The following is a 20,769-nucleotide window of genomic DNA, read 5'->3' as shown; positions in this document are numbered from 1 at the left end:
GGATATAGCGAAGTTATCTTGGATCCCCAGCTGTGTAAATTTAATAATTTTTTTATACGGATATAAAGAATTACGATTAAAGCAAAGTAATTTCACAGATACATGTACCGACAACTTCAATATAACCGAGTTTTACTATGTATATGTATATATAAATATCAAGTTGGGTCTGTACGTGATCCTATCTTCTGTAAAGGACTTCGACCTGAAGAATTCAGGAAAGTAAGATATTAAAGACAGTTTGCTCACGTAAATATGACCTTTAAAATGTAATCAAATTAAAGGTAATGCCATGTCAATCACTAGTGATGATTTAAAACTTGTTTATTTCTTAAATGAAGAGAAATTTAGATTTAATTTTAGATTTTAAAGAAGCGAGGAAAGGAAGGGGTGTACATGTAGCAGGTTTTTCACATTTCTGTTGCTATGAATCTTTCTTTCAAAACTTAAAGATATTGATAAACTGGAATCAAATAATACTTTGACATTTTTCATGACATGTCTCCGAATATCAACCCATTGTAACCCGTTTGGTATTCAATCACCTTACTTATGTGATCACACTTATCGTTCGTGTAGCCAGGATTGCAGCCATTGACACACTTCCCGGACATTTTGTTACAATGGTATTTATGTAGACAATGTCCACTACAGTTGAACATGCAGTTTTCACCAAAAAATAAGTTTTCTCAAAACTTCAAGATATTGATAAACTGGAATCAAATAACACTATGACATTTTTCATCATTTATCTACTTACCTTGATCACACTTTTAAATCATTTGAGAATAAACTCTTTTATATGTTAACAATCAGGTAACCTTTAGTATCTACATGTATATTTTGTTTTTAAAATTCGCCTTTTCGACAATTAAATCTTGTTTTCAATCAGTCGAAAATGAGAATTTTAAGAACAGTTTCTTTTATCGAAACAAAGGATTATAGTATTGTAATATGTATTGCATAATTAATATATAAAAGGAAAAAGGTGACGAAACCCCAGATTTAAAAAAAAAGGCAAGAGAGGTCAATACCCAAGTGCCTGTGTTTAATCTTATCATAAGAAAATCAAATTGAATTCTTTTCCGTTTTTAATACATTATTTGAAATGGGGGGTATTAAATCTTATTTACATTTCAAGCAAGAAACCCTATCGTCATTAGAATGTTCCTTAATAAATATGTATAAAAGTAATTTAATCTACTCGATTACACTTATGGAATTAGGGAACATTTAACTCAAATGTGATTGGCATATTCTATGAATTTCGCGGAAGAAGCGCATGGCTCATATGGTCTTTTTAAAAGATTTTTTCTCTAAAAATCAAACTAAGGAATTTTTTGTTCAGATAAACTTCTGTAACAAGGTTTTACAAAGAAATTAATATTTTTTCTTTTATCTTAATAGCCGCCAAAACTTGGCATTAATTGATGAAAATAAATACTCCAAAGAAAAAATAAGCATTAATTAATATATTGAAAAAATACCGATATTTTGACAATCAAAATTAGATTAAGTAAGCTATTGATTCTGTTATGCAGACTAGCAATACTAAGCTTAATGTATTCAGCGAAATTATTTTTAATGATTTCTTAATATAAATATAATTATATCTTACCCTTATCACATAGAGTTCCCATCCAACCAGCAGCACATCTATTGCAATGACCTGTTACGTGATCACAGCTGGCATTGTCCTTACAATGTCCAACACAAGGCCATCCTTAAAAAAATCCTTAAAAATATGTTTGTTTGGAATTGCCGCCTGGGAGTTTTTAGACCCAGGAGGGAGGGAGGGATTTTTTTTTTTTACAAATTGAAGCTAATTAATAGAAATAAAAAAAATCGCAATGAACAGTGGTGATTGTCATTAATTTCTCTCTTTCTTTTATTTGATTAATATCATTTTTGTCTAATGTATACACAGAACGGCACTCAAGCATAAATCTTTCTTCGATGTTAGATTTGCTTATCTATTAAAAGTCAAATTTCAGCGTCAAACTTTTTACTTTATTATAAAAATCTTTTTAAAACAATTCCTTTTCAAATCTTTTTAAAACAATTTCATTAGTGTATTTCATAGCATTTCCCTTTGAAATTTAGCCCTTCATTAAGACAACCCTTACAAAGAGTGAAAACCACACACAATTTCTTAAGAATAGTTGTGATGTTTTGTGAAAAAAACGGGAGGGAGTGCTAAGTGTGTTCTAGAGTGTTCGCCATTAATCAGTTTTAACATAAGGTTTCAAAGACTTGTCATACTGACAGACAATATTTTTCCTTTTGTATTTTGGAATAAACATTTCTGACCCATGTAATTTTTTAACTGGGAACTGAACGATCATTTTTAATTTCAACATGATGGACTTATCCTATCAAGTTCAAAGGGCAATCTATTACAATAGCTCTTTCCAGGTATCGGTGTATCATTCCATTTAATATTTTATTCACCTTTTATTTTTATGATTGATTAATTGTATATTGTTTAACGTCCCTCTCGAGAATTTTTCACTTATATGGAGACGTCACCGTATGCCGGTGAAGGGCTTCAAATTTTGACCTTTACTCGGCACTCAGGGCCATTGAGCAGTGAGGGATCTTTATCGTGCCATCTGAAGGACCCCCAACTTTCACTTCAAAGTGCCGAGCGCATGGCGAAGGAACAGTTGCTACCCATTTTAACGACTAGGCCAGTCGCGGCCGAGATACGAACTTACGACCTCCCGATCACGGAGCGAGCGCTCTACCGACTGAGCTACCGTGAATGGTTTTATTTTTAGGAAGGTGCATAAATGTTCTAGTCTTCAACACTTGAATGTTTTCACATCCCCTGATCTAACTTGGTCAGACATTTGGCGGCTTTCAATTTGTCAAATCGCCACCTATTTTCCCTATATCATAAATACTATGAAGAAAGCGTTTTATTGACCGGTGTTGTTAAATTTATGTGAGCTCAAACCCGACTTTAAAAAGCTATTTCGAAGAACGAACTAACTTGTAAAAAGCGAAGAGGATAAAAAAAATATTTCCAATATTTTGCCAATAAAATTTTTTGAGCGGGGGGGGGGGGGGTGTTCAATGAGGCGGGTGGCAATTCCAAACAAACTATAATTTTATTTTGGCCCAAGATTGATTACACTCGAGTCCATACCTCCCAAATGGACACACTGTAGGTTTGCTTAGAAAGCTTAGTCTAAAGTTTTTTGTAAGAAATGAAATCTTCAAGTAGAATACACTGAATAGATAAATATATACCTTTATCACATATATCCCCGAACCATCCGGGCTTACACCCAAGACAAGTTCCGTCTAAGATGCGGCATCTTTTTTCTTGACAATTTTCTGGGCATTCAATATTGCAGTTCTGACCATACATTCCAATTTTTTCACAGCCTTATAGAATGTGAATGGAAAAATATCAATTTATGTATCTAAAATCAATGAAGCCATTTTTTTCAGTAAATATGTCCTGAAGCATTATTAAAACAAGAATTTATGTGCACCCTGTACATCTACTTCACACAACTCTGTAACTGAAAGTTGTTGGAAACCGTCCGGATAGCCATATGGATATCCTTCTAGATATTGTCCTTCAGGAAGTCTCTCATTATAGTAGATGACGTAACGTGCATGACCAATACATGTTGTATTAAAGTCCAGGGGCGGTAACTCTGGACCGTCAATATAGCAACGGTAACCTTCTTCTTTCTTTGTGGTGTTGGAGAGATAAAGGGAAAATCCAGCAAAGCGTCCATTTTGTCGTAGCTTATCTATAAAAAAAATTGCATTTACCATGTTCTACTTTTATCAATGAAATGAGTATAATAACTTGCATGTAAAGATTTACGTTACTGTTAAATAAGAACTTAGATAATACGTACATGTTCAGAGTTTAAAGGAGTGCAAACAATGACAACTGTCGTACTGAATTGCTATAGATTCACATATCGTAACCAAGGAATTTGGTTTTTAACCTCAAAGTTAGTAAGTTTGGTTTTGGATGTTCAAACGTAATAATTCTTGAAATGTGCGTGGTCCTAATTGTTTGCAGATAGTTTGTAAGGTCATGGGTCAAATTGTCATAAACTTTGAATTAAAGTTTTTATAATAATATGACTTATTTCTTTATGAAACAACCTACCTTAAATATCAATGAATGCGTTCTAAATATAGCGGTAGTCGTAATTTAAGGACTTTTGTACAGTCGCTTATTATTAGATAGTTAAATAATAAAAGAACACAAACTGCAAAAGATCTAGACATGTACCAAATATTGAGAGAAAAGGCCACATAGTACAACTCGAATGGTACAAATTTAAAATCATGTTGAAATATGTCTGAAACAGCATTAAAACAAACTCAATGTTCAAAGAAGAGGGATTTCAATATAATCATTAATTTGTGAATGGTTAACATGATTTGAATGACACTCACTTGAGATATTTCATGAAAATACGATATATTCCTATTCTCCAAGTTGTTATTATTGAGGCACAACGTCAGATTAAACTTTGCAATCTTTGTATGCAAAACAGATGACGTGTAAACTTATAGGATTTAGAACGGACATTTTATTTGAATTTTTCAAACTTGGTTTTTATTCATATCACGGTGATGGAACGTCACAATTAAGATTCTTGACCAAGAGTAATAAAATTGGCAACTTTGAAGTAGATAGTTAAAAGAGTTTAGCGTTAGAACTCCTTTGGTGAGAAGATGGGGACTGAGTCCATAAATACTAGTAATGAGTGTTTACCTGTATTTGAGGGCGGTGCCATGTTGGGGTCCATAGGCCAATGGAAAGACCTTTGGACAAAGCGTAGGTTGTGTGTAATGGTAAGACAGCCAATGAAACTTTTATATCCGAGGCTACAAAATACCCTGTTTTTCCAGAATACGGCATTCTTTGGATTCATTCTTAATTCCTTTAAATCACTCTTTCACTTTACCTCTCTTTGTGGACTCTCTATATTTCGGGGTTTTAGTTCTATGCTCTTTTGAAGTATTTGGGAGAAAACTTTAACAATTCAATGTAAAGCAAATTTGTCTATACTCATTACATTTAAACACGAACTGTGTTACATACATTGTACGTTTTTATGCGATAATAATTAAAATTCGCTGTTCTAAAAAAAGGGACCTGTCGTTTTTCAATAGTTAATGATAAGCAACTTTATATATTAAATATGGAAAACATATTTATTTTTAAAGATTCACTTTATGGAAGTAAATATATTGTAATTTATAAAGGTAAGAACTTTTTGATGTATAATATTTTTTTTATTTTAGATAACCTTTAATTCTGAATAACTTCTCCCACCTGAATATAATACACCAAAAACTTAAAACTTATATGTTTAGAGCAGTCAGGTCCTCCGGGTTGCAATAATAACTAGTAAAAAAATCTTATTGGTAGAGTCTGTCACGTGACCGTCAAGTTTGCCTTCCAACAAAACTGCGTGTTCCACCCCTTCGGATACATGTACCAGGGTATCTCTTGTTTCACTTTCGTTCCCGGTTAAATAAACAAACCCTTGGAGTTCCGAAAGACGCAGACGACAATAAGAATGGCAAGGTTTCACCAGCCTGGTAGTAAGGATTTCGCATTATCATTGAATGAAAAAGAAGCTCTTACATGTAACTATGGCATTCAAACGTTGCAATATTTGATCTATTTTTGTATTGTATAATTTCTCATGTCTGTATTGTCAAAATTTTTATTTGTATTCCATGATTTTTAATTTGTATTGTATAATTATCATTTGTTTTGTATAATTTTAATTGTATTCTATAATTTTCCATTTTTATTCTGTAATTTTCCATTTGTGTTGTATTATTTTTCATTTGCATTGTATAATTTCTTATGTGTAGTGTAAACTTCTTATTTGTATTCGATAATTTTACATTTGTATTGTATCCGGTGGTTTGTTTAATTTTTTGTTTCGAAGAATTTCATTGGTCAACTCAAATTTTCGCCTTGTTCAAACAAGAGAGAAATGTTTCGAGCCTTGTGAACTGGGATCCTCTATATGTGATTTGCGCGGAGGCTAAGGTGCATACAGGGGGTGGGGGGGGGGGGGGTCTGCCCAAACCCGAAAACTCGTGATTTCTTAGGAGTGGTTCACTGAGGTACAACAGGTTAAAATCAAATTACATTGTATTTAATTTCTCAGAAAGCATTTCTTAGGACAGAATTATTTATTTGCCATTTGCGTCACACCTGGTTAAAAAAGTGTTAAATTGTCTTCAAACAATTTTCGAAACATGAAAACAAAAAATTTCAATTGCATGAAAATGATAAAAAATCGGTGCTCGTGGCAGTCTAATATCATCTGTCTGAATCACCCTTAAGGCTGTGCACTTACGTGCTAAACGCCCAAGGATATTGACCAAAAGGCATTTGTGTGATGATGCACTGCCAAATCCCCGGATCTGAATCCCATTGAACACATTTTGATTTTTATATCTTTTTATAAGGAATGTCAAAGAAACCCCCCCCCCCTACTACCACACAATTTCAACGGTTTGGAAGCAGACGGGTCAATCTCCTATTAAGGGGTACATAGTATTTTACCCTGCAGTCATAAAAACAAGTGATAATCTTACTCCATAGAGATTGTTATATGTGAATCATCATTTTAATGCTTACAATTCTGACAAGATACTTGCATGAAATTTACGCAACTTCGAACTGAAATATGCATCGATATCCATGAACTAAAGAGATTATTTACTATGTGAATTTATTCTCTAAAACTTAAAATTGTTAGGTGAACACTTAGAGGTTTGGTTCAGTGTATGTTATAAAAATTGAATTATAATAGTTTCGAAGTAAGAGGTTCTACATGTTTAAAAAAAAATGATGAGTGACATACCTTGACAACGAATTCTGAGGATTTACCCGACAACGATTTAAACGAAACGTTGAAATCCTTTAACGTCGGTGGTGCAAGAATAACGTCAAGATATATTTTAAAGGAAAGTGCATTACAGAACATTCGGTATGGTTAAAAGTGTTTTTTTTAAGGTCAGACGACACGTTCCTCAAATAAATGTTTTGTATCTCTTGGTATTTTATATATTTTTTTTAATGTTTGTCAATCTCTTCTGATTTCTACATTGTTTTCAAAATGTTTTTAAACATTAGTACATCAAAAACTGTGTTATAGGCCTTTTAGAAGATTACCCATAAGGGTTATATAAGAAATATGCCCCTACGGTATCTTGGCCAAATGCCTGGTAAGGTACCCTAATTTTTTGTGAGGAAACTTGTATAAGTACCTATACTTCAAAGACAAATTCTTAGGAAAAATTATATATTTTTGAGGAACATGTCGTCTGACCTTAATTAGAAAAAAACCCATTGAAATCCAGAAAGACTCAAGATGTAATTAAAGTCACAAAAGTTTTAAAGTAGTATCTACAGACCTGAAAAAAGGAAAGCATCTGAGAAAGACCTCCAGAAATTTTACGGTATTTGATATTAAATAAATACTCTCTATGTTTTGAGAACCATGACTAGAAACACATTCAAAATAGTCAGAGATGATGTTGGTTTTTAAATGTATGTATCAGTTTGTTGATGGGTCTGGATAAGAATCACACAGAGGATTAAGCAGGGAGTGTTACAGATACCAGGTAGTGAATAATAAATATTATGTCCTATTTAATAAGTGATGGAAAGAAGAGGGGAATATCAGAAACCCATAGTGCGCTCCATAGACACCAACATAAAAAAAAGGAAAAATGTAGTTCCTGAAACAGTTACAAAAACTCTTAGTGATCTTGCGAGTGTTTTTGCAGAGTTCTTTCAACTTAATCCTCTTGACACATGGTGGTATTGTGTTCAGTCAAAAATCGACCTTTCAAATGTTCTCTCTGTCAATTTGATCAAAACAAGCCCGTGTCTCATGATCAGTTACATGTAGATGTGTCTTGTTGTGGACCTGGATGGTTCAGACCAAATTTCTCCGGAAACTGTAGAGTCCAAATAAACAAAAATTATCACAAGATAAAAGTCTAAAATATATAATAATACTTGCATTGTGTTAAAAATGTTAAAATAAATTTTTTACTTTATATAAAACAAAGAACTCAGAGATGTAATTTAATTTGTTAGTGATATTTCTCAATTTTCCTAATTTTTGTCTGTCATTCAAATTGTTAAGATTTTCTCATCTGTGATACGAGCAGTCATGGTCATTTTCAAAAAAACAGAAAGATTTTTTTATGTTTGTACAGGAACTGACCCTTGAAAATAAGTACTTCATCGGAATAATATACATTGTATAAGAATCTAAAAAAAAAATTCCTCAACTTTGTAAAGCACCAAATTGGAGAATGTGGTCTTGCATTTAGCACTTTTTAATATGCGTTACTTTTTTAAATTAATCAACAACGTAGCTGAATACATGCAGAAAATGAAATATAGCTATAGTGTATCCATTATGGATAGGCCGGCCTAGGCTGCACAGGGTGTCAGTTATATAGCATGTATCAGATGTTCGTCACGTGACTAGTATAAAATGGAAATAAGTTGAGTTGAATGAAGGAAATGTGGACAGTGCTAGTGCAAGGGCATACGCTTGTAATTGGTACACATTGAAGATGTTTACTTCCCCTACCCAAGAAGTGCTGGGAGCTAGTGTTGTTTAGAAAGTACTGGAAATTTTGGCGAAAATGCGTACAATAGCTAAAAATTTCCACTTTCTTTCATTCTGTTATAAAAAAATGTTATGTTTGCCGGAATCAGCTCCCAGTACTTTTCAAAAATACCCTATATATAAGCAATTTTATATTTTATATTTCATCTCAAACAAACCAGTCAAGTTCTTTGAACTTTTTGTTGATCAGAAAACGTTAATTGTTCTAGCGATAAACATTGTATTAAATACATTATTTTCTTTCAGTTTTAATAATTAGGTTAAAAAGATAGGCTAGCGATGATTTCATATTAAATTTTATTAAAAGCGTTTTTTTTCTATTTAATCAGTGATTCTTTGGATCACTTGTTTGCGACATGTCAAGGCTGATGACGTCATATTTGACGAAATACTTTCTACTATTACACGGATATCTTAAGGCTACGACAAAATATTCTACTTGCTTATACAATATGACGTCAAAGTCAGCTATTTGACGTGAACTTTAGAGATAAGGATTTCTTAAAATCTATACTGTAGATTCCTAATTATTACCTAGGAATTAGGTATTGCGTAATCTCGCGAGAAGCATTAAACGCGAAATTAAGTTACTCGCTTTTATTTTTATTGTGCTTAATTGCATGTAAATTCTCCTCATCAATCGTTCATTCGCGAATAATTATTATTGCGATTTGACGGTAAAGAGCTGTTTCGTGATAATAAGTACCCTCGAAAAATGAGGAATTTACAGTATTTAAACTCGATCTGATGGCGTAGAAATTAATTGAAATGTGCATAACTTGAATATGGACAAAACTTTCCGTTTCTTTGTGGTTCAAATAGCTATGTATTTGTCACGGGGGTTAATTCCAAACTCTTTACAAATTTTCATGATTTTCTGTTAAATCTAAGTGGTAATAACTGTAAAGAACTATATGCGGTATATTGCATATATTTGCCCCCATAAAAGTCAAATTTTGAAAACTTCCTGAAATGTGCTGAATTCAATAAATTGTATGAGAAATATAAATTAACAGAAAATATTATAGTGTCAAAGCAGTGTATTTACGATTTTTGTTTTTATGACGTCACAAACTAGTCCAATTTTATATCCTTTTTCAGAAAGAGGACAAAATGGACAAAATTTCAACAATTTTAGCTTTAAATTTTATAGAGCGCAAGTTTGTTCAGGAACAATATTGACATATTTCATTGATATTATCATTCTACACATTATATCAAAATATTGATCCTGAACACACATGCGCTCGGTGACTTTTACTCAAAATATCGACGAAATATGTACATTTTTCTGTAAAATTCATAAAAACTGAAAATTACGTCATGTTTGTGACGTCATTACGTACATATGGCGTCATTACTTATGAAAATATTCAGTGCTTTGAAGTCAGCATATACTCCCCTGTTTAAGAACTTAATTACATATATCTCCATCAAAGTTAGATTTGGGGGGCAAATATTGCTTATTACCGAATAAAGTTCTTTGGATTATCTCCCTTTACAAAATTGGTTTATTTCTCATCTTGATATCCTGTGTCTGCTTAAAATTATATGTCATTGTTAATAATACTTCTGAGAATTTCAAACAAATTATTAAACGTCACAAAGGTGGCAACACACGACAAACTGTTTGACAGATTTTTTACTCATTGAAGGAGGATAAGATAAGGTGTTCTAGCGTTAAAAGGATTATGGAAAGAAATTAGCCAGTTGATGGGTACATGTAACTGGGGTATCAAAATACTTATTGCAGTAAATAAATAAAGCTTATGAATAAAGAATGCAAATATATTTCTACGATTTCTTCGTATAATGACAACAGACAGTGCTTTTATTCCCCGATCAGCCTATCCTCTGCCGTCACAAAAGATGCAAAAGTTCAACACTACTCCGCATACTTTGACACATAATTTCTATCAAAAGTTCTTATCCTATAGTTTTTGGAAAGTGCTGTTAGAATCGTATGCTTAACGGGTTTTAATGAAATTTTTTCGATCATATATACAAAATGTAAAAAAAAAATTGGTAAGATTTCATTGTAAAGTGTTGAATGACTTTTTCTGTGATAGGATAGTAGGATTCTAGCAGCACTTTTCATGGTGTAGAGATTATTTTGCATAACTATTATAACAAATAGAATTTAATTATCCCCGGCGTAGTGATGAACTTTTCACTTTTTCATTAGGGCATATTTTCTATTTATAAACGTCACATGATGACGTCGTGGGGGAGTGCTTACTGTAGTGTAGGTCCCATTGAGGTCTATAGAATAGATAATGAAAGCAAAAGTGTAATCCATTACTTTTCCGATTTATTGTGTTACATATTACAAAAAAAGTAAAAATTCGCCGAATTCTTATCTGTGTGCTGCCTTAACATACCCAGATACTTTACAGTACTGTTATCAATTATTTAAATTTTTACAAGATTTCAAAAATAATTGATAAAATTAATAGATTCAAGTTGATATTTAACTATCATCATGTCGTTATTTTGAGTTTTGTCGCTTGTTAAATTTTTCATGATGTCACAATTAAACTTCCAATACGATGCACTACGAATTTGAACTAGTACCCTCCTTATCGTAGCCGAGTCTTTAATTGTTGATTTCTGTTCAGTAAAATAGATCTGCAATTTGAATTCTATGGTAAACCCATTTAGATTGGAAACTTTTTTTCATTATGACTTTCTACCACTCATACCTTGAAACACTCATTGTTTAAAATTAAATCTGCCTGAACTTCGGTGAACATAAAGCCATTTGTTAATATAAGCATGTTGATTGAAAAGTATGTTAGCGAAATAAAAAAGACGTTAAATAACGTATTACCACCATTACTGAAAGGACTGAACAGTATTCTAACACTGTATATGCTTTTTATTCCACCGAGGTCCACATACCACCACGTAAATGTTTTAGGCCTCGCGTTAATTACGTCTGTTCTCATGCAACTCTGAGTGTTTCCATCAACGGCATTGTGTGATTCGTATTGACGACAATTTGGTACACATGGCCATGTTGGAAATTGGTTTGTTGATTTTCCTTTAGATAAAATATCTGTAAAGATAAATTATTGATGTGAATGAAAAACAAGGTCGAAATATAAAAATGTACAATGTTCAATATTTTGCACTTCCACAGTAAATTTAATAAACTTATAACATTTATCATCTAAATCATTTTTTACCCTTGTATTTCTAAAATGAAAACAAGATATGTTTTTTAAACACTGAAGCCCCTGTATGACAGCTTTTGTGAGGATTAAATTTTTTTTTCAAATACAAATCAAAGCCCGAAGGTCATGGTCAAAAGGTCAAAATCTTGGTATCTAATAGAAGGTCTTGTCACAAGTAATACACCTGTAAAATATGACATCTAAAGAGCCAACTTTTTGAATTTTCTGCACAGATTAATGTTTTTAAAAGAGAACCAAACTCTAAGGTAAATGTCAAAAATGTCAAAAAATCAAATATACTGTAAGTCACTCTTATTCGCCAGATCCATATTTTCACGCAATTTCGCAAGTTTCTCTGCTCGACAAAATTACATTCTCGTATATTTTTGTAACAGTTGGGATTATATACAAAAAAAGTCTTGCTTTTTGCTTTTTGTCTCGTTTATAAATACCTAAAAGCAATCTAATAATAGGGTTTTGCGAAAGTAAGGTTTCGCAAAAATTAAATAATCTACAGTTTTTAAACCCATTGAAAGGTCTTGTCACAATGAATATACATTTGAAGCCCTAGCATCATTTAATCAAAATTTAAGGCCAAGACAAGAGGGTGGAATTTGTTTTGCAAAAAGTGGGGTAAAAGCTAATGGTCAAATTTGGTGGTAACCAAAAAAGGGTTTGAAAGTAAGGTAGCTTCTAAGAGATATGAAAGTTATAGCCCAAACCACTCAAAAGTTCTTGACAAGGTTATCGTATTTATAAAACGACGTCTAGGTAGACATGACATGAACTACATATCTTCGATTATGCTGGAAATAAAATATAAAAAGGAATTCAGTTGAAACTTCATCCGAAAAGACTCCAACTTGGGGAAAAACTCAAATATTTAAATACGCATTCAGGTGCAGTTCACGTTGTCAGTTCGATGATGTCAACATTGTAAGGTAGAGATTGTTAGTAGTTAGGTATTGTGTTTACACCGTCTTCATATACATTGTTAGTATTTCTTTATTGAAATTGTCAACTTTGCAATGTCGGCACTGTAGACACGATATTGTGATTACATAGTCTTCATTGTTTTTTATTATGGTGATATCATCAATATTGCAAAGTTAAGAACGTTTACGCAATATCGAGTTTACATCGTCTTAATTGTTATTATTTCTACATTGTTTGTCGACATCGTCGATGTCGACATCGCAAAGTAGATAATATTGATTTGATATCGAGTGAACATCGTCTACAATTTTATAATTTCCATGTTTACAACGATGACATCGTAGTGTAAACAATATTGATTTGATACTGAATTAACATTGTTAATGCTGCGGTGTTGACGATGAAGACTATGTAAACAAGAAATATAGTTCAACGTTGAAACGATATCGACCCGTTATCGACCATCACTTCAATGTCGACCATGTGACCAGTGAAAAGAAGAAAACAGAAGGAAATGTTGGCACGATGTCGACTCGATATAGTCCAACAAAGCAATGTCGACGATGTAAACAAAAAACAAAAACGGACACGATGTCGACTCAATATCGTTTAACGTAATGATGTCGACCATTTGACCGATGTAAACAAGAAAAAGAAGGAATAATGTCAATATGTCTGCAATGTTGGCACAATGTCGACTTGATGTCATCTAACACTAGGGTTTTTAATAGTTATAATAACAGCAATGTTAACACGATGTTGAATTGATGCTATCCAACATTATGTTGCTTAAACAGTTACAATACCAATGCTCATCGAACGACGAGCAATGTGTGAATTTGAGGGATTAAAATAAAAAAAAAAACTATAACTTCTCCACAGATGTGTATATCCATGTAATGTTGCCTCATTGCACTACATACACATGTATTATGAATTGATGAAAAAACCCATTTTAGAAATAAATAAAATTATTTGTATTATCAATCAAAACTCTATATTTACAGTTTAAATTCAAAGTCCCTTTAAACATATACAATTACAATGTTTTTTTTTATTTAAACAAAATTATATTGCACCTCTGTTACAACGCACTTTGAAAAATTACGCACTTTGAAAATTTTTTTCAAAGTGCGTTAAATTTTGGGACCAAGTCAACGCACTTTGAAAAAATAAAATTTCTTTTCAAAGTGCGTTAATATGGACCATATTAACGCACTTTGAAAAACTGTGTATGGATTTGTCAATATTCCTGCAAATCTTAGGTATGATAAATAATTGAACCTGTTTGATAGGTCTTCTGTGAAGAGGTCACATCAGGGTGTGAAGGTAAGCGATTTTGATTTTTCCATACTTAGAAAATTCTTTCTCGCTTAAATGCTTTACTGTACTAAATTTTTATCAAGTTTGCATTCTTTTTATGTAAACTTAAATTTATTGAAAGTTTTCAACGTCATACCAGTTATGTAAACACATATATTTGGGTGTAGCATAGGCATCAGTACGGAAAGGGGAGTTACATGTAGGCACAAAAATATTTTGCAAAGATATACATAAAAAAAACATGTATGCATTTAAAATTGGGGCTTACCTGTGGGGTCAACTTTCAATTTGCTGCCGACGGCTATGTACAATGTCTAAGAAAAAAAGAGTTTGGATGAGAGACCTTCTACTCGTCTTCTCCTTGTTCTCAATGAGGTTAAATGAGTTCATGTAAATTTAAAAAAGTTTTTCGAAAGATAAAATTATTACGATTTGATTTCCTCTATTACTAAAATCTAAGTCTAGAATTTTTATTTTCATTCATATTTTTTTTTCAAAGTGCGTTAAATGCCTCCATGGGAAAAAATTATTATGTGCATTCTTAACGCACTTTGAAAAAAAATTTCAAAGTGCGTTGAGTGTGTCCAAAATTTAACGCACTTTGAAAAATTTTACGCACTTTGAAAATTTTTTTCAAAGTGCGTAATTTTTTCAAAGTGCGTTGATTAGGTTATTGAAGCAAACATTTTTTTTAAGATGGCCCCCATAGACAATGATTTGAAAGGAGAAAAAAGAACATTCATTCAGGTATACATACCATATGCTGAACAATAATAAATTCCACATACAGTTAGAACCATTAGATATCTTACAAACATATCCGCACAACAATGATAAGTGAAGGAGTTGTAATGTTGATAACTAAGAAGACTGCAGATACGGAAGGTTGAATTTAATATGCTATCCACTGTCATTTAAATTCTAAAATATTTCCTTTTTTAACAAAAATGTAATAGTACTGCATGTCTCACTTTTAGTATAGAATGCCATTAACAATGGGAAAAGAGCAATAGGCCCAAGGGTTATATCGCTAACCTGAGCACTGTGGCTAGGAAAAAGCAAAAATCAGTTTAGTATTGAAAAGATCAAATGGAAAAGTAATCCGACCTACCCTAAAGGAAAGGGTTGTAATTTGAACAAAAAGAATTTTTCAATATTTTTACTATGATTTTTTTTATTCAAAGCATTCATTGTTATGGCACTTAACTTCTTGGGGTCATGATTTGAACAAAACATGCATCTATATATTTTTATTAACTGCGACTTTTCTGCTTAAACCTTTATTGTGGCAACACTCTACCTATGGGTGTCATGATTTGAATAAACTTAATAACTGGCGGTTCTTCCATATTAATATACATGTAATCAATCAGCTATGCTGTTCTTCAGAAGAAGATTTTTGAAAATTATCCCTATATATTCCTATGCTACAATATTAAATAAACTTGAATGTAAAACACCTGAAAATACTCTCATATAAATATGACCAATTATAGCTCTGCTGTTCTTGAGAAGAAGTTTTAGAAAATTTTATTTTCTATCATTTCGATCGTCCTTTGTGGTCCTACCCTTTTTCTGGGGATCATGACATGAACAAACTAAAATCTGCACTATCTGATAATAATTCCATATGGATTTTATCTTCCCAGCCAGTTGGTTCTTAAGGTCAAGATCTAGTACATGAGAGGTGCCTACAGATTTATCAAATTTGAGAAATTCCTTTAATGATGATTTATAATCTTAGCTTAGTTAAATTAGGTTTTTCATGGCATATTTTATATGTAAACAAGAAGAAAAATAATATTTTAAACTATCATTTCCAATGAAAAACGAAGAAAATCAGTCATGAATCTAATTAAGTATTTTTCCATATCAGACAAAGAAAAGGTATCCAAAATTGCCTACACTCTTTCAGAAAACGATGATTTGCATGTTCTTGGCCTCTTCTTTTAAATAATATCGAATTTAATATAGGTATCGGGATTATCTTGTATATGATTTCAAATTGAATTCCATGAAAATACCTTATATTCTTCACAATTCTATTGGAACCGTAAAGTGCGGGAAAAAGAAAGTTAAAAGTGATTATGACGTCATAATGGATCCAGCACTGAAAAATTAGTCTGAAGGCATTTACTAGATCTTGACATCAAGAAGAAAATTTCAATGATGCCATTAATTTTTATGTCTATCACCTCTTGGAGTAGAGCGTTGCACTTCATTTTAATAAGCTTGAATCCATTTTACACATAATGCCCTGTGCCTAGTTTGGTTGAAATTAGTACGGTATTTCTGCAGAAGAAGAAGATGGAATTGTGAAAAGTTTACGACAACGTTAACTCTGACAACAACAGCGACAACGACAGACAATGGACAAATTTCGATAAAAAACGATGAATTAAAAATATGCATAAATGTTTGAATCCAATGCCCGAATACAGGGACAATATATCAAATATATCAAAAATTTGATATTACTGCACCACCCTTCCCTATCGGTTATTTACTTTAACTCATCCGGTCATGTGTTTGTTAATTTGATGTTTAACTTCCCTCAGTCATATTGAAACGCAACCAATTTGAGGGCCTCGAATTTATACCAACACTCGGGGTTTTGGAACAGTGAGAAAATTGTTTCCGTGCCAATAACCACTTACACGGTACCTCATATTTATATGGTCTCATCCTGTGGATCGGTCGCCACTTCCTGTAATAGATATAAACCAGCGACGATATAGTATCAGATTCTTGCTTTGCGACTCTAGAGCAGACGATGTAACCACTTTGTCATGCGTGCAATTTTTCTTGTCGTTGACATTATTATCGTAAAAGACTAATTCAAATAAAAGGTTGAAGATATACTATCAACGTGTGTGAAATGCAATGTAGATTTTTCACATATAGATAAACTCATGAAAGCCTGTTTACGAGAGTTGATCAGGAAGTTCGCGAATCTCTTTATTTACAAAACCACAAATGAGATCAGAATTGAATTTTGCACACATAGAGTCATACACATCTTCTATAAATATCATATGTAATGAAATGTTTTGACCCATGTCTGTGACGTCACAATGTGAAAATGACGTAAATATGTAATTCACTTAGGCCATAACACCCTTGATATAGAGTAAAGCTTTAGTAATTGAAATCAGTTTGTGCCAAACAAATCTAAAATGAATTGGTTGGTTTCAAACTTCAATGCAATATTTTCTGCGAAGTAGAGGGAAAAAGGTTAATTAATAGTGTACAGATCTAGATACATAAATAACATTAAGGTATGAAAAATCATCAAGGGTTTTAAATACTTAAAAAGAGAAGAAAGCCATTTTTCATTTTTTTTTCAATAGCTTTAATTAAATGATTTTGCGTTTCAAAAAAACATATAGTTTTAAAATAAAAAATAAATAAATAAACAAAACATTGTGACACCAGGAAACCGAAATTGCAATCGAATGCTTGTCAGAATTGTAACTTTTTTGTTTTAACTCTGTTATGTGAGTGTTGTTTCTAAGGATTAAATGTTTATTTTGAATTATCAATTTTCAGTTATGACCTTGATGGTTTTTGCATTATTTAATGCTTCACTTACAAGAATAATTATATAAGAAAGCAATCTTTATGAAGAAAGCACTATTTTTCTTTCTATAGTAAAAATACTTTCTGTATACCCCAATCTATAGGTATACAATTATGGCTCTTTATTGTTATTTTTTTTCGTAATATGAAATATTTATTTCCCCGATACAATTACATTTATAAATATAATATGAATGTCAATATAATTTAGAAATAACGAAAACAAGGGGAATTTTTCCACTGACCCTTTACATACAAGCAGCGTTATTATTCACATTTCTCAGAAACATAAACATCCTGGTCAGAATAAACAGAAAAATAAAACAAACACTAGTTGCTTCCTTGCCATTAAAAAAATCGAAAAACCCAGATAGCAAGCTTACATTGGTCCAATGTTGGGCCACCGTTGTCAGATATGTTGGTCCAATGTCGGAAAATTATATTGGGCCAATGTAATTTTGCTCATCGGCGCATCGTTGCACCGACATGTTGGCGTTACGTTGGCCCAGTATCATACAACGATAATTCTCATGTTGTCCCAATGTAGGCTCAACGTATTTGTACACCGACATGTTGGCGTTACGTTGGCCAAATTCTGCTTATACGGGTGCGTTGCCACATATGTTACAACGCACTTTGAAAAATTACGCACTTTGAAAAATTTTTTCAAAGTGCGTTAATTTTTGGGACCAGGTTAACGCACTTTTAAAAAATTTTTCAAAGTGCGTTGAATTTGGGACCAAATCAACGCACTTTGAAAAAAATTTTCAAAGTGCGTTAAGACTGTACATCATAATTTTACACCATGTAAACATTTAACGCACTTTGAAAAAATTTTCATGAAACAAAAGGAATTAGACTTACATGTATATTTTAGAAATAGACAACAGTATTACCTCCTCGCAACGTATGTGGGATATATGATGCGATTATGTGTGTTATTACTTTATGTGTATGTTTTTTTTATCTGTGTGGAATTGACGTAATTTGTATGTATCGCGATCGATGTCAAATGCTGCCTTGATTTACTGAACATGCTTTTTGGGAAGGAATGCTCCGCTTTGCGGTGCCCTTACTTTGATGTGTTTCTTTAAAAACTGATGGATTGAAGAAAACCTAGAAACGGACAACGAAGAAAAGACTGGCTGATTTAAGGTCTATCAGCTTAACTCTTTATCATTCCCACCCAGATGTATCTATTTCTATAACTCGTAAACTTAAGTGTCAATGATATTTGGAAAAAAGAGCATTCTAAATGCAGTATAAGCACTGTACAAGGAAGTCTGTAGTAAATCGAAATTTTGTTCTTTTAAATCTCAAAGTCTATTTATGTTCATTTTCAGGAAAATCAGAATATTAATAACATTAATTACATTTAATTATATTAAGTACCTGTCTGCTTTTCGATGTTAATTTGATACCATATCTGATAATCTCTCTGTTAACCTCCAGGTATTTAACTTACATGATATTTTCATAGGAATTGTTCATTTAACATGTATCTATATCTTTTCTCATGTTTTACGCAAATAAATAAAGCATATATAAATTAATAAAATACAATTATTTAGTTTTAAATAGCTTTAAAATTGGTGAAAAATAAGCATTTTTTTTTCGTTTTTTGTCTATAAACATATGAGAAACACAAAAAGCTTTGGCATAAATTTGTAAAATGACAGTCCATATTATCTGTAAAAAGGAATTTTTGTTTCACGGGGGGGGGGGGAGTTGTTTTAAAAATATTTTCAGTTTTCCGTTGATTTCTATTGTGGAAAAAACAAGTTTTGCCAAAATTATTTTCTCTCTTTGGTATCCCAAATAAGTAAGGTTTTATGAAAATTCATATAAATATGTATAAAAATTTTGAGAATCATTCCAAGATGTTAACTTTTGAGAATTGACTTAGAGATAGGCGGAAGAAAATACTATCGTTCGTAGTTCTTTACGACCTTGAATTTTGACCTTTTGACCCCAAATTCAAAAGGGGTCTTTAATTACAGGGATTCTGTTATGTTAAATTTCATTGCAAAAGCCCAAAGGGTTGTCGAATTCGTTGGAAACGAAAGCGTTACAGAAAAAAATTAACAAAACATTAATATCCCCCACTTTTCAAGCGGGGGACAAAAAGTATCAAATTTCAAATGATAAGTTATCATGAATAAGATTTGTTCAATATTGACTAAGCCATTTTTTTTTTCACTCTGCGTTAATGTGATTGTTGAAAAAAAAAATTTTTTTTCAAAGTGCGTTAACCTGGTAAATGTTTATTTTGAAAAATTTTTTCAAAGTGCGTAATTTTTTCAAAGTGCGTTGCCACATACGGTATTCAATGTTCTTTAAAATGGTGAATTCTTAAATATCTTTCATTTTAATAATATTGCTTCACTATACAAGAATAACCTGACACCCATATAAGAAAGCAATCTTGCTTTGGGACGCTCTGAAAGCACTATTTTTCTTTCTCTACTGCTCTGGGACCGCTGTGGGACTGCTCTGGGACTGCTTCAGACCCAGCAGTGTAGCAGTCCCACTGTCCCTGGGACTGCTTTCTGGGACTGCTTTGTTCACTCATGTGTGAAAAAAGGTTCTGAGTGACATGATAGCTCCGCCCCTTTGTGTATTCTGAATTTGCAGGCCCCCTGTTGTTTTGTTTACTTGCAGCAGAGATGAAATTAAACTGTTTAAAAAGCAAGGATTTCTTACAATCTTTTAATAAGTAGAGATTATTATATATAAATATTTACTTAGACTGTATATTTACACAAATGTAGTTTAGAATAAACTTGTTAAATAAGGAAGTCAGGAGAAGAATAATTTTTTCCCTAAATATAAGATAAGATTTATGAGAAAAAAAATATCCACATGTAGGCCTTTTTATTATGGGGGTATTTAATGTAAAAATAAAAACCTAAAATTTTGCCATTGTACTATTTAAAAATAATTATTATAGTTTGATAAATGATTTTTAATTAAAAAAGGTACATGTTTTTAACCCTCAAATATAAAATATCACACTTTATTAAAAGACCATAAAATAAAATTAATAAATTAAATTAATTAATGCTTCCATTAATTCTTCCGTAACATAAACA

Source organism: Saccostrea cucullata, unplaced genomic scaffold (genome assembly GCF_032062105.1).
Source record: "Saccostrea cucullata isolate Sc308-1 unplaced genomic scaffold, CSIRO_AGI_Scuc_v1 ctg961, whole genome shotgun sequence".
NCBI lineage: Eukaryota > Metazoa > Mollusca > Bivalvia > Ostreida > Ostreidae > Saccostrea > Saccostrea cuccullata.
Note: the sequence above shows the minus strand (reverse complement) of the source record.